Consider the following 22,422-nt stretch of genomic DNA (forward strand, 5'->3'; position numbering starts at 1 on the left):
ATAGAGCATGGCACATACAGATATATAGAGCATGGTATATACAGGTATATAGAGCATGGCACATACAGATATATAGAGCATGGCACATACAGATATATAGAGCATGGCACATACAGATATATAGAGCATGGCACATACAGGTATACAGAGCGTGGCACATACAGGTATACAGAGCGTGGCACATACAGGTATATAGAGCATGGCACATACAGATATATAGAGCATGGTATATACAGGTATATAGAGAATGGCACATACAGATATATAGAGCGTGGCACATACAGATATATAGAGCATGGTATATACAGGTATATAGAGAATGGCACATACAGATATATAGAGCGTGGCACATACAGGTATACAGAGCATGGCACATACAGGTATATAGAGTGTTGCACATACAGGTATATAGAGCGTGGCACATACAGGTATACAGAGCGTGGCACATACAGGTATACAGAGCGTGGCACATACAGGTATACAGAGCATGGCACATACAGGTATATAGAGCATGGCACATACAGGTATACAGAGCGTGGCACATACAGGTATACAGAGCATGGCACATACAGGTATACAGAGCATGGCACATACAGATATATAGAGCATGGTATATACAGGTATATAGAGAATGGCACATACAGATATATAGAGCGTGGCACATACAGATATATAGAGCATGGTATATACAGGTATATAGAGAATGGCACATACAGATATATAGAGCGTGGCACATACAGGTATACAGAGCATGGCACATACAGGTATATAGAGTGTTGCACATACAGGTATATAGAGCGTGGCACATACAGGTATATAGAGCACGGCACATACAAATATATAGAGCGTGGCACATACAGGTATATAGAGCATGGCACATACAGATATATAGAGCGTGGCACATACAGGTATACAGAGCATGGCACATACAGATATATAGAGCGTGGCACATACAGATATATAGAGCATGGCACGTACAGGTATACAGAGCGTGGCACATACAGATATATAGAGCATGGCACATACAGGTATATAGAGCATGGCACATACAGGTATACAGAGCATTACACATACAGGTATACTGAGCATGGCACATACAGATATATAGAGCATGGCACATACAGGTATACAGAGCATGGCACATACAGATATATAGAGCATGGCACATACAGGTATACAGAGCGTGGCACATACAGATATATAGAGCGTGGCACATACAGGTATATAGAGCATGGCACATACAGGTATACAGAGCGTGGCACATACAGATATATAGAGCATGGCACATACAGGTATACAGAGCGTGGCACATACAGATATATAGAGCGTGGCACATACAGGTATACAGAGCGTGGCACATACAGGTATACAGAGCGTGGCACATACAGATATACAGAGCATGGCACATACAGGTATACAGAGAGTGGCACATACAGGTATATAGAGCATGGCACATACAGGTATACAGAGCGTGGCACATACAGGTATACAGAGCGTGGCACATACAGATATATAGAGCATGGCACATACAGGTATACAGAGCGTGGCACATACAGATATATAGAGCATGGCACATACAGGTATACAGAGCGTGGCACATACAGATATATAGAGCATGGCACATACAGGTATACAGAGCGTGGCACATACAGAAATATAGAGCGTGGCACATACAGGTATACAGAGCATGGCACATACAGATATATAGAGCGTGGCACATACAGGTATACATAGCATGGCACATACAGATATATAGAGTGTGGCACATACAGATATATAGAGCATGGCACATACAGATATATAGAGCATGGCACGTACAGGTATACAGAGCGTGGCACATACAGATATATAGAGCGTGGCACATACAGGTATATAGAGCGTGGCACATACAGGTATATAGAGTGTGGCACATACAGGTATATAAAGCATGGCACATACAGATATATAGAGCATGGCACATACAGGTATATAGAGCATGGCACATACAGATATATAGAGTGTGGCACATACAGATATATACAGCATGGCACATACAGATATATAGAGTGTGGCACATACAGATATATAGAGTGTGGCACATACAGATATATAGAGTGTGGCACATACAGATATATAGAGCATGGCACATACAGATATATAGAGCATGGCATGTACAGGTATACAGAGCGTGGCACATACAGATTTATAGAGCGTGGCACATACAGGTATACAGAGCGTGGCACATACAGATATATAGAGCATGGCACATACAGATATATAGAGCATGGCACATACAGGTATACAGAGCTTGGCACATACAGATATATAGAGCATGGCACGTACAGGTATACAGAGCATGGCACATACAGATATATAGAGCATGGCACATACAGGTATACAGAGCATGGCACATCCAGGTATACAGAGCATGGCACATACAGATATATAGAGCATGGCACGTACAGGTATACAGAGCATGGCACATACAGATATATAGAGCATGGCACATACAGATATACAGAGCATGGCACATCCAGGTATACAGAGCATGGAACATACAGATATAAAGAGTGTGGCACATACAGGTATACAGAGCGTGGCACATACAGGTATATAGAGCATGGCACATACAGATATATAGAGCATGGCACATACAGGTATACAGAGCATGGCACATACAGATATATAGAGCATGGCACGTACAGGTATACAGAGCATGGCACATACAGATATATAAAGCATGGCACATACAGGTATATAGAGCATGGCACATCCAGGTATACAGAGCATGGCACATACAGATATATTGAGCATGACACGTACAGGTATACAGAGCATGGCACATACAGATATATAGAGCATGGCACATACAGATATATAGAGCATGGCACATACAGGTATATAGAGCATGGCACATACAGATATACAGATAATGGCACATACAGGTATATAGAGCATGGCACATACAGATATATAGAGCATGGCACATACAGGTATATAGAGCATGGCACATACAGGTATATAGAGCATGGCACATACAGGTATATAGAGCATGGCACATACAGGTATATAGAGCGTGGCACATACAGGTATATAGAGCGTGGCACATACAGGTATATAGAGCGTGGCACATACAGGTATACAGAGCATGGCACATACAGGTATACAGAGCATGGCATATACAGGTATACAGAGCATGGCACATACAGGTATATAGAGCATGGCACATACAGGTATACAGAGCATGGCACATACAGGTATATAGAGCGTGGCACATACAGGTATATAGAGCATGGCACATACAGATATATAGAGCATGGCACATACAGGTATATAGAGCATGGCACATACAGGTATATAGAGTGTGGCACATACAGGTATACAGAGCATGGCATGTACAGGTATACAGAGCATGGCACATACAGATATATAGAGCATGGCACATACAGGTATATAGAGCATGGCACATACAGGTATATAGAGTGTGGCACATACAGGTATACAGAGCATGGCACATACAGGTATACAGAGCATGGCACATACAGGTATATAGAGCATGGCACATACAGATATATAGAGCGTGGCACATACAGGTATACAGAGCATGGCACATACAGATATATAGAGCGTGGCACATACAGGTATACAGAGCATGGCACATACAGATATATAGAGCATGGCACATACAGGTATATAGAGTGTGGCACATACAGGTATATAGAGTGTGGCACATACAGGTATATAGAGTGTGGCACATACAGATATATAGAGTGTGGCACATACAGGTATACAGAGCATGGCACATACAGATATAGAGAGCGTGGCACATACAGGTATATAGAGCGTGGCACGTACAGATATATAGAGTGTGGCACATACAGGTATATAGAGCGTGGCACATATGGTATACAAAGTGTGTTTTATGGGTTTTGCAGGTAGACTGCTGTACCTTTTTTTAAACAGGTTATATACATTAAAAATACTATGGGGCAGATTTAACAATGAGTGATATTCTGTTATCACTCTTTGCGAATGATGAACGGTGCTCCAGCCAATCAGCTCCTATCATAGGCGTGCGCAGCACATTTTATTAGGGAGTGCACCATCGGAGGGGTGTGTCTAGCACCGCCTTATGGGCGTGTCTAGCACCATCAATTGACGGTCAACGCAATATAAAATATCCACCCTTGTACCAATCCTAATAAAGCAGATACATTGTCAGATGTTGTGGTGTGCACCAAACAAACACCCCTGATGGCACTCACTGCAATTACAGTGCTCCTCCTCAGCCTGGTCTGGCTTCCCCTCTCTTTTCCCTGCAAGCTGCAGCAGCTTACTTACTAGTCAGTCACTCACTGACACTGACAGTCGCAGACTAGTGCTGCTGCTGGTAAAAACGAGCGACGTGTCAATGCTGCTGCTGACCGCCTGCCAGTATTGAATTTGTCTTCCTAAGTGGAAAGCTGGCTGCATGCTGATCCTCATCAGTGGCTGGCGTTGGCATAGCATAGAAGGAGAGAGGTGGGCATGTGGCAGGAGGGTGTGCGAGCATGTTTTTGTACATGGAGTTTGAAAGCCGGTGGCAGTGGCACCCTTGATTAACCCAGGCGTCCGGTCAGTAATGCAATCCTGACAGGGTGCAGCGCAGAGGGGACAGTAATCAGCCTGCTCGGCAATCGCTGCATCAGGCATGTGAGATCGGGGTGCCAGACATTAGGGGGTGCCTGTGCGCACCAGGAACCCCCCCTGCGCACACCTATGGCTCCTATCATGTTTCAAACACATGACAGGAGGTGATTGGCTGGAGTACCATTTATCATTCGTAACCAGTGACAACAAGAATATCACTCATTGTTAAATCTACCCCTATAAGTATCACAAATGCACACGCCTTTTGTTCCATGTTGTAATCACCTGTCTAGTATTGCATGCTATGATGTTAGGAAAATACCAGTACTAGGGGGCTAATTCAGGCCTGATCGCCGCAGTACGGTTTCGAACAGCGGACGATCAGGTATGAACTGCGCAAGCGTATGCACCGCAATGCGCAGGCGTGGCGGTCCGCAGCACCGGGCAGCAGTCGGGATGGTGCGAAAAATCTGATTGCACTGGCGCTGCACTGGCGATCGCAGAAAGATTGACAGGAAGAGGGTGTTTGTGGGTGGAAACTGGCCATTTCTAGGGAGTGTCCAGAAAAACGCAGGAGGGACCCGGCGTTTTGTGGGAGGATTTGTGACGTCAGCTCCGGCCTCGATTATCTCAGCGGCTAAGTCCTGGGCTGCGCAGAGACTGCACAAACATGCGATTGCACACCTGCACAGCGAATTCCCCCTCCCCCTATAGGTGGCAAATACCTGATCGTAGGGATGCAAAAAACGCACCCAAGCGTTCAGCTCTGAATTACCCCCTAGGTCCTGATACTGATTCGTGCGCAATGCTGATGTTCACGGAGTTGAGATCACTTTTGCTACTGTGCGCCAAAATCCCTAACAGCTTGTACAATGCTTGTGTTACAATGTGTGTATGTACACACAAAGGCAAGGTGCGATTGAGATGCACAATGTGTGAAATGTGTTGTGCGTTCCTGGGCAGTGACTAATCAGACGCACGGAGATGCATCATCTTATGGACGCGTTATGAGAATGGCGCTGAACTGCTTGTGAACTCAGATGCTTAGTCGCTCACATAGCCGGCCATACTCTATCAGAGATTCTACCCCTAGCATGGAGCAGGTTCAAGTTGTGATGGTGCAACAGATGGTTGCGTGTCATGATGCACCAAGCAGGATGTCAGCATCTAAAGATGCTCAAAGTGGGCATCCAGCCCTTACATCATCAGATGTATGCTTGTACACCAGGAGAAGGGCTTATATTTGCATTAGTATACACTTTCAGACACAACTATAGCAAAAGAGGCTAAAAAGCACAACATAATATGCTGCATTAAGAAACTGTTAATCAATCAATCAATCAATCAATCAATCAATGAGTCAGTCGCATCAGCGTCATAATCTTCCTAGAACTGCTTCTTGTGGTCTTCATCTATACTAAGCTGCTTTTAACAATATGTTTACTGGCACTTGGATGCTCCCAGGTTCATGAAGCTCTGGATGGTAGAATATTGGCAGTGGTACTTACAGTAGATGGATGGAACATAGGAAGAGGTCCACATGGTGTAATAATGGGGATCCGGTCGTTTTATCGAGCTGAGGATTCCACGCCCCCGGAAACAGTGTACGTCTGGTATGCCGATGACGTACGTTTCACTAAGGCTTGTTCACATCGGTATCGCGATACCGATGTGAACAAGCCTTAGTGAAAGCCTTAGTGAAACGTACGTCATCGGCATACCAGACGTACACTGTTTCCGGGGGCGTGGAATCTTCAGCCCGACCCGGCGTCTGGTCACGTGAGCGGCTCTCTGCATCTGTTCGTACATACAGGAATGGTGGCATACACACATTTCTTTTATTTCAGAGCGGCTCTTTCATCCACATTAGTCCCCCTACTGCCTCTGCACTGTGGCGGCACAACAGGGGAGTAGGGGTTCTTTTTGGGACAGCAGAAGCAACTCGTACCTCTTTCTTCTATCCCGGCATTAGACGTGACCCAAACTCTCATCGATCTCATTCACTGCATAACTGCACATGAGACGACAGCAGAAAGGGGAACCAGTCTGTCAGTGCCGGGACCTGCTTACTATCTCCTAAAAATCACCTACATGAAATAGCAGCCTACTGTTTTGCAACAGGGTATACTACACTATGATACATTGTTGTCATTGATAGATACAATATAATTTTGTTTTGCAAAAAAATACTGCTATTATGTGGGTTCTGAATATGTTTTAGCCATTGGCCTGACAGAACGGAATAACATAGAAGGAGATAGGTCTTACCATCAGGGATTTCCTCTTCTTCAATACATGATGTTATAGTGTTAGGTTATTTAGTAATGGGACTATGATCATGATGTATATATTATATGAATTTACTTACATGTGCACGTCATCATGTGGTATTATTGAACTATATGAACCTCATGTCTTTTTCCTGCTCTACTAATTATCGGCTACTAAAAAGAAATATGTGCATGTCTATGAGCTGCCATTATGCATGAATAGGAGACGCTTATGTTATAATAATCAAAGATATGGATCAATAATTAAGACACTGATTGATATACATATGTATAGTAATCATGATAAGGATTGCTATTTGATTATCTACTAATTTTTTGATGCATTAGGTGCTACTAATTTTTTGATGCATTAGGTGCGACTTTAATTGTTATAGATTACTGAAGTGTGCATTTATACCATTCCTGCCCTCTTGGAGGACTACTATTCCCTCCTATTAAAGGGGATGTACGCCAGTAGATTAGGCAGTTGCCGCTAATCGGGTATATGCTTTCAGAATGAGATCCAATCGGTTATTGAGAGAGATCTCTTGGAACCTTTAGCTACCCGTAAAATTATTTAATTAATATTTCACTATTTGTTTCACATTTTTCTCATCATTATATGTTAGGAATAACCTTTGGATGTGTTATTCTTGCTATGAGGTAATGTTGAGTTATCTATATTATGAAATGATTATCATTATTTTTTGATTGTATTTTTGTCACATTAGCAGGTACGTGGCTATGTTTTAAATTTATCTATTTGGAGACCTTATTAGTACAATATAAGGAATATTAACCACGTACAAGCCATGTTATGACTTTGTGTCACTAAAAGTCAATTTTGACCGACCTGTTTTGTTTGTGTCCTACTTTTGACCACTTTATCTTAATAATCTTAATAAATGTTAAGTTTTAATCTTACAATATTTACAAATTTAACAATAAAAAAGAGTGCGCCACAAAGTAAGCCTTCTTTGGGTGACGACCGTTCTATGGTCGTTCTCCCTCTTGTCCCTTTTCTAGACAGCAGGAACATTCTCAGACATAGGTGAGACAGGGAGGAACAATGTAAAGTCTAAGTAGACATTATTATGAGATCTGTAGAACCAGTCCCTTCTAATAAGCTGCAGCTCCTTATAATAGTCTTTAGAGAAGGTTGACAAGCAAACATTTCCGCAGAATGTAAGAGTAGCTGCATCTGAAGAAGAAAGCCAATGGACACTGCTCAGCAATGGACGTACTGTAGCTTCTGCCATCACAATTATCGTGTGGCTGGTGTCAGGGGTCATGTGCACTAGGTTTTTGCTTATTCTTTATAAATGTTGATGTCAGGATTTACTACCTGTATATAAGTTACTTATATGTTGCACTTGGTAAACAAAAACAGATATTCTTTTTTTAATACGTCATTTGTAATCTAAATGGGTGACCTAATTCAGAGCTTGTTCTAGTAACTCAATGGGAATGTTCTGAATATGTAATGTTAAAAGGAAAGAGTACCTCTATCTTTTAACACTAATCCAAAGGGTGATATAATGGAAAGTCTTCTTGGTTTAATCCAGGAAAAATACAAAGGAAGTAAAGAGGAAACTAAAGGCTACTTTTGGAGACCAACCTCAAGATGAGGAAGAGAAAGAGTGAACACCTTAGCCATTCAACCAATCCCCAAGAGGTATCCCTACTAGCCTCAATGTGATTGGTTGGCAGTAAAGAGAAGTCCCAGGGATTCTCTGATTTGTTTATGCGTCACTATGTGTGATTCTAACCCATATTGGTGGAGGGATACCAGTACTGTGCAGCGCCTTTGCTGTCTAGACGGGTTGGGTGTGCGTGACCGGTGGTCAGAAGAATCCTGGCATCGCTGGCCACAAGTTCTATTCCCACTCTAGGGGTGTCGTGGACACTCACGAGTGGGAATGCTCCCTGCCAGTCGGCATGCCGACTGCCGGGATTCTCAGGGGGCGGGATGTAGGGGGAGGTATTGTGACCGGCGGTCATATACCTACATCCCGTCTAGACCCATTTATGTCATTAGCCTATATATTTCAGTGAAGTTTCCACTCGTAGAGCCTGATTCTAAGTTTGATGCAATTTCCCATCAAAGGCCCCCCCATACAATAAAATAAAACCCCAAAAACAATTTGCAGATTCTGACATTTTATTTCAGATTTAAAGATTCCCCAGTCTGCCAATTTACGCAAAAACCATTACAGATTTACGGCCTAATTCAGGTTGGATCGCAGTGTGCGATCCAACCTCAAAAACTGAGACAAAGATGCGGGCAAATCGCAGTGCCCATCCTGCGCATGTGCCCGCATTTTCTGCTGGGGGCGGGGGGGCAGAAAATGCAATCTCCTCTGCCTGTCAATCAGGCAGAGGCGGTCGCGGGGGGTGGGGAGTGGCAACGCACCATTTCCAGGGCAGAGATGGAGCATTGCGGGGGTGGACGTGGCCAAACGTGAGGCGGGGCGGCGCAAACAGGGGCGTGATCGCAGCAGCTGCTAACAAGCAGAAATTGCGAAGCGTTCGCAATACTTATACCCCATCCCGGCAATTTCTGCTTGTTGAAGGGGTGGGAGACGGCGGTCAGCAAGATGGGCGGCCCCCAGTATGCTAGCAAAAGGATTGAAAATTTTGCTAATTAGCAGAATTTGCAATCCTTACTGAATTAGGCCCATATTTTAGTGATTTGCAGATCATCTACAGCAAATACAGATCTGGCAATCTTGAAAGGCTCGTCAGTTTACTAGTAATGGTCTGCAGATCTGCTGATTGTTACCATATACTAGCAATATACAGCCCCAATTGATCTGTGAAATCCAACATGTTGGACAACCTGATTTACTAATCCTAATACAGGTTGAGTATCCCTTATCCAAATATTCCGAAATACAGACTTTTTTGAGTGAGACTGAGATAATGAAACTTTTGTTTTTTGATGGCTCAATTTACACAAACTTGGTTTAATATACAAAGTTATTAAAAATACTGAATTAAATGACCTTTAGGCTGTGTGTATAAGGTGTATACGAAACATAAATGAATTGTGTGTATAAACACAAACTTTGTTTAATGCAGAAAGTTATTTAAAATATTGGCTAAAATGACCTTCCTGCTGTGTGTAAGGTGTATATGAGACATAAATGCATTCTGTGCTTAGACTTAGGTCCCATCACCATGATATCTCATTATGGTATGCAATTATTCCAAAATACAGAAAAATCTAATATCTAAAATACTTCTGGTCCCAAGCATTTTGGATATGGGATACTCAACCTGTACCTTTGTGGTCGGAGTCTGTGATCTGTGAACCCCATACATTGCAGATTGATTTACACAATCATCTGCAAAACTCCAACTTGCCCCAATTGATTGCTGATGTATGGGGGCCTTACATGAGCAATTTACTTAGCAGGTATTACCTGACTTGTGAGTTCATCGTATAGGTTTTACACCACTGACAAGCCCCTGAACTTCCTACTAGCTCGGAGGTGGAATATTTAGGGGGAAAGGTACTAAGCAGTGATAAAAGTGGAGAAGTGAGCCAGTGGAGAAGTTGCCCATGGCAACCAATCAGCATTGACGTTACATTTATCATTTGCATACTTTAAAAATATACAAAGCAGATGATTGGTTGCCAACTTGCCATGGGCACCTTCTCCACTGGCTCACTTCTCCACTTTTATCACAGGTCAGTACATGTCCCCCTTAGTTCTTTCAGTGGGAGGCTGTTTGGCCATTTTAGCCACATTAATATAACGAAGCAAATGCACTCATGAACAGATATATGGAAGCAGAATAAAGAGTTCTGACACGAGCAGTAAAGACTTCTGTTCCTCAGTATCTTGATGGAAATCATGAGTGGTGGACAAATGTGAAAATCGACAATTTACACTGTGCAGGCATCAAAATTGCATATCACAAAGCACGACTGACTCGCGGGGCAATCTGGCAGAACAGCGCAGCATTCTGAGGCTCCTGCAGTGACCGTCAGTAGGGAAAATTGGTTTCCCTGTCACACACAAAGTGTCAGATCAATTGGGGCGTGGGAATGGTGCACACATCACCACTTCTTACCACATGTAATGGTGATTTTCAGCTTGAAGGATGTCGCTAAGCACTGTTCTATGTGCAGATCAGGTAAAGCATGAATAAGCAGGACAAGTTTTCTGGAAAAGCAAGACAGGCCCAGGATTAGGATGACACAATTCCACACAGCCTCTGGTTACATCTTTTTTTTCTGATTTATGCCTGAGAACTTAACCTCTTGAAAGCTAAGGATGAGTCGGACTCGTCTTCAACATCAATGTAAAAAATGCTGAAGATGAGCCCCACTAGTCTGCACCGGTCAGGGACATAAAGTGAGTGAGAAAGGTTCTTACCTAGTCCAACTGGTAATTACTGCCGCTGAGGAGTGGGGGAGGAGGCTGCATTGACATTGCACCATTACGGCATACCACATAGGCACTGAAATTGCCTATATACCCCATCCTGGCACCTACAAACTCTGGGGTACACTTGTTTGCAAAAGGGAAGGCCTGTCTTCCAAAAGTACAATATATATTCCCTCTTTGTGGTTCTTGATCACAAAGCAATATACCACTACAGGATGAGCTCCCCTACTAAGGCTTACATTAACTCAGCAATGCCCTCATTTGAAAGAGGGGAGTCCAGTCTTACAAATAATTGTCTGGTGATAGCCGGGGATCATCAGCAGGGGGAGTTTAAGAGAGGAAAGGCACTGACCCAGAGTCTACTGCGCATTCACAGGTCTCTAGGAACAGAGAATACTCACCATTTTCCGGAGAGGTGAGTTAATGCTCTCCATATCTCTTAAATGTTTTTAGAATATATTTCCATGATAACTGTCCCTGTTTCGTCTCAACAATGGGTGAAGTAGGATACGCATTTAACAATCTTTTGCAGCCAGTTTCATACATCTCACACTAATGGGTCTATTTATGAAGCATTGAAAACTGTGGAGAAGTGAGTCAGTGGAGACGAACCAATCAGCATTAAAGTATCATTTATAATTTGCACACTATAAAATTATACAGAGCAGCTGATTGGTTGCCATTGGCAACTTCTCCACTGGCTCACTTCTCCACTCTTTTCACTGCTTCATTAATAGACCCCTTTGTGCTCAGTATGAGTGCAACTGTCAGGTCTTGGCGCTTCAGCTATCATGGCGAAGTTTCTGGGCAACAGGAAGCCCACCTAAGAGCACCCCTGTAGATATTGCTATCTCCACAGTAGATTGCTCTGAATTATCAGGATTTGATTGATTGATTGATTGATTGATTGATTTGATTGGGTAAAGAGCTAATTACTGGGTCCCTATACCACTATGCAAGCCCAGAGCAGTAACTTGCAGTTGCATAGTTGATTTCAAGCTTTCTCCAGTACATGTAGAAAACAGATTGCTGTGTTTCCAGTGGAACAAATCATCCTCTGAGAGGGATTCTTACATTTTTTTTTACTCTTTAGCTTGATGAGCTCAGTTATAATTCATGAACGTTTTTTAGAGCATGAGCTAGATTTTGATTTGGACTAATTTATGTCTAGAGTTAAAATTTGGTGCTAAGTATTAGAGATGAGCGGGTTCGGTTTCTCTGAATCCGAACCCGCCCGAACTTCATGTTTTTTTACACGGGTCCGAGCGACTCGGATCTTCCCGCCTTGCTCGGTTAACCCGAGCGCGCCCGAACGTCATCATCACGCTGTCGGATTCTCGCGAGGCTCGGATTCTATCGCGAGACTCGGATTCTATATAAGGAGCCGCGCGTCGCGGCCATTTTCACACGTGCATTGAGATTGATAGGGAGAGGACGTGGCTGGCGTCCTCTCCGTTTAGAAATTAAAATAGATAGGAGAGTGAGAGTGAGACACTTCATTTACTTACTGGAGCTTAGGAGGAGTTATACTAGTGACTGATGACCAGTGACCTGACCACCAGTGCAGTTTTATAATTTATTATTATTTAATAATCCGTTCTGTTCTTGTTCTCTGCCTGAAAAAAACGATACACAGTGACTCAGTCACACTCACATACCATATCTGTGCTCAGCCCAGTGTGCTGCATCATCTATGTATAATATCTGACTGTGCTCACACAGCTTAATTGTGGGGGAGACTGGGGAGCAGTTATAGGTTATAGCAGGAGCCAGGAGTACATATTAAACAGTGCACACTTTTGCTGCCAGAGTGCCACTGCCAGTGTGACTGACCACTGACCACTGTGACCAGTGACCTGACCACACTGACCACCAGTATAGTATATTGTGATTGAATGTCTGCCTGAAAAAGTACACTCGTCGTGTGACTTGTGTGGTGCTTTTTTATTCTATAAAAATTAAAAAACTCATTCTGCTGACAGACAGTGTCCAGCAGGTCCGTCATTATATAATATATACCTGTCCGGCTGCAGTAGTGATATATATATATTTTTTATATCATTATTTATCATCCAGTCTATACTAGCAGCAGACACAGTACGGTAGTTCACGGCTGTAGCTACCTCTGTGTCGGCACTCGGCAGTTCATCCATAATTGTATACCACCTACCCGTGGTTTTTTTTTTCTTTCTTCTTTATACATACTACATCTCATTATCATCCAGTCTATATTAGCAGCAGACACAGTACAGTACGGTAGTCCACGGCTGTAGCTACCTCTGTGTCGGCACTCGGCAGTCCATCCATAATTGTATTCCACCTACCCGTGGTTTTTTTTTTCTTTCTTCTTTATACATACTACATCTCATTATCATCCAGTCTATATTAGCAGCAGACACAGTACAGTACGGTAGTCCACGGCTGTAGCTACCTCTGTGTCGGCACTCGGCAGTCCATCCATAATTGTATACCACCTACCCGTGGTTTTTTTTTTCTTTCTTCTTTATACATACTACATCTCATTATCATCCAGTCTATATTAGCAGCAGACACAGTACAGTACGGTAGTCCATGGCTGTAGCTATCTCTGTGTCGGCACTCGGCAGTCCATCCATAATTGTATACCACCTACCCGTGGTTTTTTTTTTCTTTCTTCTTTATACATACTACATCTCATTATCAACCAGTCTATATTAGCAGCAGACACAGTACAGTACGGTAGTCCACGGCTGTAGCTACCTCTGTGTCGGCACTCGGCAGTCCATCCATAATTGTATACCACCTACCCGTGGTTTTTTTTTTCTTTCTTCTTTATACATACTACATCTCATTATCAACCAGTCTATATTAGCAGCAGACACAGTACGGTAGTTCACGGCTGTAGCTACCTCTGTGTCGGCACTCGGCAGTCCATCCATAATTGTATACCACCTACCCGTGTTTTTTTTTTCTTTCTTCTTTATACATACATACTACATCTCATTATCATCCAGTCTATATTAGCAGCAGACACAGTACAGTACGGTAGTCCACGGCTGTAGCTACCTCTGTGTCGGCACTCGGCAGTCCATCCATAATTGTATACCACCTACCCGTGGTTTTTTTCTTTCTTTCTTCTTTATACATACTACATCTCATTATCAACCAGTCTATATTAGCAGCAGACACAGTACAGTACGGTAGTCCACGGCTGTAGCTACCTCTGTGTCGGCACTCGGCAGTCCATCCATAATTGTATACCACCTACCCGTGTTTTTTTTTTTCTTTCTTCTTTATACATACTACATCTCATTATCATCCAGTCTATATTAGCAGCAGACACAGTACAGTACGGTAGTCCACGGCTGTAGCTACCTCTGTGTCGGCACTCGGCAGTCCATCCATAATTGTATACCACCTACCCGTGGTTTTTTTTTTCTTTCTTCTTTATACATACTACATCTCATTATCAACCAGTCTATATTAGCAGCAGACACAGTACAGTACGGTAGTCCACGGCTGTAGCTACCTCTGTGTCGGCACTCGGCCGTCCATCCATAATTGTATACCACCTACCCGTGGTTTTTTTTTTCTTTCTTCTTTATACATACTACATCTCATTATCAACCAGTCTATATTAGCAGCAGACACAGTACAGTACGGTAGTCCACGGCTGTAGCTACCTCTGTGTCGGCACTCGGCAGTCCATCCATAATTGTATACTAGTATCCATCCATCTCCATTGTTTACCTGAGGTGCCTTTTAGTTGTGCCTATTAAAATATGGAGAACAAAAATGTTGAGGTTCCAAAATTAGGGAAAGATCAAGATCCACTTCCACCTCGTGCTGAAGCTGCTGCCACTAGTCATGGCCGAGACGATGAAATGCCAGCAACGTCGTCTGCCAAGGCCGATGCCCAATGTCATAGTACAGAGCATGTCAAATCCAAAACACCAAATATCAGTAAAAAAAGGACTCCAAAACCTAAAATAAAATTGTCGGAGGAGAAGCGTAAACTTGCCAATATGCCATTTACCACACGGAGTGGCAAGGAACGGCTGAGGCCCTGGCCTATGTTCATGGCTAGTGGTTCAGCTTCACATGAGGATGGAAGCACTCAGCCTCTCGCTAGAAAACTGAAAAGACTCAAGCTGGCAAAAGCACCGCAAAGAACTGTGCGTTCTTCGAAATCCCAAATCCACAAGGAGAGTCCAATTGTGTCGGTTGCGATGCCTGACCTTCCCAACACTGGACGTGAAGAGCATGCGCCTTCCACCATTTGCACGCCCCCTGCAAGTGCTGGAAGGAGCACCCGCAGTCCAGTTACTGATAGTCAGATTGAAGATGTCAGTGTTGAAGTACACCAGGATGAGGAGGATATGGGTGTTGCTGGCGCTGGGGAGGAAATTGACCAGGAGGATTCTGATGGTGAGGTGGTTTGTTTAAGTCAGGCACCCGGGGAGACACCTGTTGTCCGTGGGAGGAATATGGCCGTTGACATGCCTGGTGAAAATACCAAAAAAATCAGCTCTTCAGTGTGGAGGTATTTCAACAGAAAAGCGGACAACAGGTGTCAAGCCGTGTGTTGCCTTTGTCAAGCTGTAATAAGTAGGGGTAAGGACGTCAACCACCTCGGAACATCCTCCCTTATACGTCACCTGCAGCGCATTCATAATAAGTCAGTGACAAGTTCAAAAACTTTGGGCGACAGCGGAAGCAGTCCACTGACCAGTAAATCCCTTCCTCTTGTAACCAAGCTCACGCAAACCACCCCACCAACTCCCTCAGTGTCAATTTCCTCCTTCCCCAGGAATGCCAATAGTCCTGCAGGCCATGTCACTGGCAATTCTGACGAGTCCTCTCCTGCCTGGGATTCCTCCGATGCATCCTTGCGTGTAACGCCTACTGCTGCTGGCGCTGCTGTTGTTGCTGCTGGGAGTCAATGGTCATCCCAGAGGGGAAGTCGTAAGCCCACTTGTACTACTTCCAGTAAGCAATTGACTGTTCAACAGTCCTTTGCGAGGAAGATGAAATATCACAGCAGTCATCCTGCTGCAAAGCGGATAACTGAGGCCTTGACAACTATGTTGGTGTTAGACGTGCGTCCGGTATCCGCCGTTAGTTCACAGGGAACTAGACAATTTATTGAGGCAGTGTGCCCCCGTTACCAAATACCATCTAGGTTCCACTTCTCTAGGCAGGCGATACCGAGAATGTACACGGACGTCAGAAAAAGACTCACCAGTGTCCTAAAAAATGCAGTTGTACCCAATGTCCACTTAACCACGGACATGTGGACAAGTGGAGCAGGGCAGGGTCAGGACTATATGACTGTGACAGCCCACTGGGTAGATGTATGGATTCCCGCCGCAAGAACAGCAGCGGCGGCACCAGTAGCAGCATCTCGCAAACACCAACTCTTTCCTAGGCAGGCTACGCTTTGTATCACCGCTTTCCAGAATACGCACACAGCTGAAAACCTCTTATGGCAACTGAGGAAGATCATCGCGGAATGGCTTACCCCAATTGGACTCTCCTGTGGATTTGTGGCATCGGACAACGCCAGCAATATTGTGTGTGCATTAAATATGGGCAAATTCCAGCACGTCCCATGTTTTGCACATACCTTGAATTTGGTGGTGCAGAATTTTTTAAAAAACGACAGGGGCGTGCAAGAGATGCTGTCGGTGGCCAGAAGAATTGCGGGACACTTTCGGCGTACAGGCACCACGTACAGAAGACTGGAGCACCACCAAAAACTACTGAACCTGCCCTGCCATCATCTGAAGCAAGAAGTGGTAACGAGGTGGAATTCAACCCTCCATATGCTTCAGAGGTTGGAGGAGCAGCAAAAGGCCATTCAAGCCTATACAATTGAGCACGATATAGGAGGTGGAATGCACCTGTCTCAAGCGCAGTGGAGAATGATTTCAACGTTGTGCAAGGTTCTGATGCCCTTTGAACTTGCCACACGTGAAGTCAGTTCAGACACTGCCAGCCTGAGTCAGGTCATTCCCCTCATCAGGCTTTTGCAGAAGAAGCTGGAGACATTGAAGGAGGAGCTAACACGGAGCGATTCCGCTAGGCATGTGGGACTTGTGGATGGAGCCCTTAATTCGCTTAACAAGGATTCACGGGTGGTCAATCTGTTGAAATCAGAGCACTACATTTTGGCCACCGTGCTCGATCCTAGATTTAAAGCCTACCTTGGATCTCTCTTTCCGGCAGACACAAGTCTGCTGGGGTTGAAAGACCTGCTGGTGAGAAAATTGTCAAGTCAAGCGGAACGCGACCTGTCAACATCTCCTCCTTCACATTCTCCCGCAACTGGGGGTGCGAGGAAAAGGCTCAGAATTCCGAGCCCACCCGCTGGCGGTGATGCAGGGCAGTCTGGAGCGACTGCTGATGCTGACATCTGGTCGGGACTGAAGGACCTGACAACGATTACGGACATGTCGTCTACTGTCACTGCATATGATTCTCTCAACATTGAAAGAATGGTGGAGGATTATATGAGTGACCGCATCCAAGTAGGCACGTCACACAGTCCGTACTTATACTGGCAGGAAAAAGAGGCAATTTGGAGGCCCTTGCACAAACTGGCTTTATTCTACCTAAGTTGCCCTCCCACAAGTGTGTACTCCGAAAGAGTGTTTAGTGCCGCCGCTCACCTTGTCAGCAATCGGCGTACGAGGTTACATCCAGAAAATGTGGAGAAGATGATGTTCATTAAAATGAATTATAATCAATTCCTCCGCGGAGACATTGACCAGCAGCAATTGCCTCCACAAAGTACACAGGGAGCTGAGATGGTGGATTCCAGTGGGGACGAATTGATAATCTGTGAGGAGGGGGATGTACACGGTGATATATCGGAGGATGATGATGAGGTGGACATCTTGCCTCTGTAGAGCCAGTTTGTGCAAGGAGAGATTAATTGCTTCTTTTTTGGTGGGGGTCCAAACCAACCCGTCATATCAGTCACAGTCGTGTGGCAGACCCTGTCACTGAAATGATGGGTTGGTTAAAGTGTGCATGTCCTGTTTATACAACATAAGGGTGGGTGGGAGGGCCCAAGGACAATTCCATCTTGCACCTCTTTTTTCTTTAATTTTTCTTTGCGTCATGTGCTGTTTGGGGAGGGTTTTTTGGAAGGGACATCCTGCGTGACACTGCAGTGACACTCCTAGATGGGCCCGGTGTTTGTGTCGGCCACTAGAGTCGCTTATCTTACTCACACAGCTACCTCATTGCGCCTCTTTTTTTCTTTGCGTCATGTGCTGTTTGGGGAGGGTTTTTTGGAAGGGACATCCTGCGTGACACTGCAGTGACACTCCTAGATGGGCCCGGTGTTTGTGTCGGCCACTAGGGTCGCTTATCTTACTCACACAGCTACCTCATTGCGCCTCTTTTTTTCTTTGCGTCATGTGCTGTTTGGGGAGGGTTTTTTGGAAGGGACATCCTGCGTGACACTGCAGTGACACTCCTAGATGGGCCCGGTGTTTGTGTCAGCCACTAGGGTCGCTTATCTTACTCACACAGCTACCTCATTGCGCCTCTTTTTTTCTTTGCGTCATGTGCTGTTTGGGGAGGGTTTTTTGGAAGGGACATCCTGCGTGACACTGCAGTGCCACTCCTAGATGGGCCCGGTGTTTGTGTCGGCCACTAGGGTCGCTTATCTTACTCACACAGCTACCTCATTGCGCCTCTTTTTTTCTTTGCGTCATGTGCTGTTTGGGGAGGGTTTTTTGGAAGGGACATCCTGCGTGACACTGCAGTGACACTCCTAGATGGGCCCGGTGTTTGTGTCGGCCACTAGGGTCGCTTATCTTACTCACACAGCTACCACATTGCGCCTCTTTTTTTCTTTGCGTCATGTGCTGTTTGGGGAGGGTTTTTTGGAAGGGACATCCTGCGTGACACTGCAGTGCCACTCCTAGATGGGCCAGGTGTTTGTGTCGGCCACTAGGGTCGCTTAGCTTAGTCATCCAGCGACCTCGGTGCAAATTTTAGGACTAAAAATAATATTGTGAGGTGTGAGGTATTCAGAATAGACTGAAAATGAGTGGAAATGATGGTTTTTGAGGTTAATAATACTTTGGGATCAAAATGACCCCCAAATTCTATGATTTAAGCTGTTTTTTAGGTTTTTTGGAAAAAAACACCCGAATCCAAAACACACCCGAATCCGACAAAAAAAATTCGGTTAGGTTTTGCCAAAACACGGCCGCGGAACCGAACCCAAAACCAAAACACAAAACCCGAAAAATTTCCGGCGCTCATCTCTACTAAGTATATGTTGAGTTATTGGGCTAATGTCGGGGAGACCTAATAGGTCAAGATTAAAGCTATTAGGATAAGGCTGAAATTATTTTTTCTTCTTGATCCCGAAGATTGAAATAAACAGACTTTGAAGATTGCTCCCATCAATATCATCAAAATAGCAGATGATGAAGATTATAGGTATATGAAAGCGTACAGTCACGCCGCAAGGCAGATTCACTTGTAGTGCCCGATTATCTGACTCTATATAGTAAACAGCACTCTAACTCTCATATACAAGCTGTTTACTGTTTATTTGTAGTCCTGAGTGCTGCACCTCTCTGCTTTGTATGTATGTCTCAGACCAGTTTGCTCCCCAGCATCTAGGGGTTCCATAACACTTTGGCTGTATATATTTATATATAAATCCAGAAACAGTATCACTGGGAAATAAACCACACAGAAAACAGAGCTGTGAAAGCAACGTTTCAGTGTACTGACTACGCTTTCGTCAGGGTGCTAACCAAATAATGCAAAGACTAACCTTAAATGCCAAAACCAAGGGCTCCCCTTAGTGGGGTTGCTGTTGGTATTTACAGTAAAGTTAGTCTTTTGCATTATTTCACTTACACCCTGACAGAAATGTAGTCAATACACAGAAATGTTGGTTTCACAGCTCCATCTTCTATGTGATTTATTTCAGGGTGCCGCTGTTCATGGATTTGTATTTTGGCAACTGCTAGTGCTTGCCTTTCGGAGGACACCGTTCCATTATTTATGTGCTGCTGCATACAGTACCTGTGTGTGTGTATATATATATATATATATATATATATATGTATATACAGATCAGCCATAACATTAAAAACACCACCCTAATATTGTGTAGGTCCTCCTCATGCTACCAAAACAGCTGTGACGCCAGAAGAGGCACGGACTCCACAAGATCTGTGAAGGTGTTCTGTGGTGTCTGGCACCAAGACGTTAGCAGCAGATCTTTTTTGAGGTCCTGTAAGTTGCGAGATGAGGTTTAGATGGCTTGAACTTGCTTTTCCATATGCCGGCTGAGTCAACACCTTGAACTTTTTGACATGTTCCATAAACCATTCCTGAATAAATATGTGTAGTGTGGCAGTGCACATTGTGCTGCCGAAAGATACCACTGCCATCAGGGAATACCGTTGTCATGATGGGGTGTACTTTGTCTACAACAATGTGTAGATAGGCAGTACGTGTCCAATAAAAAGCCACATGAAGGTCAGGACCTAAGGTTTTCCAACAGAACATTGCCCAGAGTATCATACTACCTCCACCGGTTTTTCGTTTTTCTTATAGTGCATCCTGGTGCTATCTCTCCCCAAGTAGATGATACACACACCCAGCCATCCACATGATGGAAAAGAAAACATGGTTCATCAGACCAGGCCATCTTCATCCATTACTCCATTATCCAGTTCTGATACTTACATGTCCATTGTTGGTGCTTTTGGAGGTGGAGATGGGTCAGCAAACTATGATGAGCTGTGTGTCTAACACCTTTCTATCATAGCCAGCATTATATTTTTCAGCAATTTGTGCAACCGTAGCTATTCTGTGGGATCTGACCAAACGTGCTAGCCATCGCATCAATGAGCCTTGGGCGCCAATGATCCTGTCACCAGTTGTCCTTCCTTGGACCACTCTTGATAGGTACTAACCACTGCATACCGGAAACGCCCCACAAGATCTGCTGTTTTGAGGATGCTCTGACCCAGTTGTCTAGCCATCAGAATTTGGCCTTGCCAAGTCACTCAGATTCTTATGTTTGCCCATTTTTCCTACTACCAACACATCTACTTCAAGAACTAACTATCCACTTGCTGCCTAATATATTCCACCCCTTGACATGTTATCCATTTGCCTATTGTATTGCATCATCCTTACCATACCCCTCACTGTAATGTACTGCAATTCACATTTTATAAAAGTGAGAGGCGGGTTAATGATGACATGTAGCCCTGCCCCTTTCATGAAAATGCTGTGAAGTTACGATGATGAGAATGTGTCGGCACGCCTCCCCCCATCACGTAGAGTTTCCCCCTCCGGGACTCTCCTGAAGGGACTTAAAAAAAGTCGACAAGTATGACTAAAGGGCAGGCGCAAGTGTACACTGAAGCTGATGGCGCAAATTAGGCGCATATGTTGCAATGCAGTGGCGTGGCCATGTACAGTACTGATCTGCACATGTGCAGGAAAACAATATTATTCCATCCAGTCCACATATATTTGTATATAGTATTTCATATAAGCTATATTTATTTCTAATCAATATTACTGGCATGTTTTTCTTCCCAGGCTCCTGGGTTTATGAATTAGTTTTATTCCAGCCTCAGCGAGCCGATGTAATATCGCAGTAACTAGGACAGGATCTGTCAAGAAGATAGAAGGACCAGCGCGGAGGAAAGCATCATTAAAGTACTCTCTGGGTGAGCCCCATGATCGAGGAACACAAGTCTACATCTCAGAGCCACGTTTGCCGGATGATTTAGAGGAATACCTAGCCCCGGGGTAATGCTACGTAGCTGTAAATTGAACTGTATGAGTGATGTCGCCCTCGTTCCCTGATGTAGTTCCGGGATCTGAATAAGCGTGTTGGCCGTCCGAGGAGTATGTGTCCCACCATTCATCAGACTTCATGCTCACGCTTCTGATTTAGGCACGCAGTAAATGTGTCATCTGAGCAGATAGAACAGAGTCAGCTATCAATCCAGATCTGGAGAAGTGGAGCATGAAATCTTTAACCCACTATAGCAAGACGTGGCAGGGATTTATGAGAAGGGGCAACAACACTAAGGGGTCTATTTACTAAGCCGTGGCTGGAGCTAAAGTGGCTGGAGATAAAGTACCAGCCAATCGGCTTCTAACTG

The sequence above is a fragment of the Pseudophryne corroboree genome, chromosome 7 (genome assembly GCF_028390025.1).
Source record: "Pseudophryne corroboree isolate aPseCor3 chromosome 7, aPseCor3.hap2, whole genome shotgun sequence".
NCBI classification, from domain to species: domain Eukaryota; kingdom Metazoa; phylum Chordata; class Amphibia; order Anura; family Myobatrachidae; genus Pseudophryne; species Pseudophryne corroboree.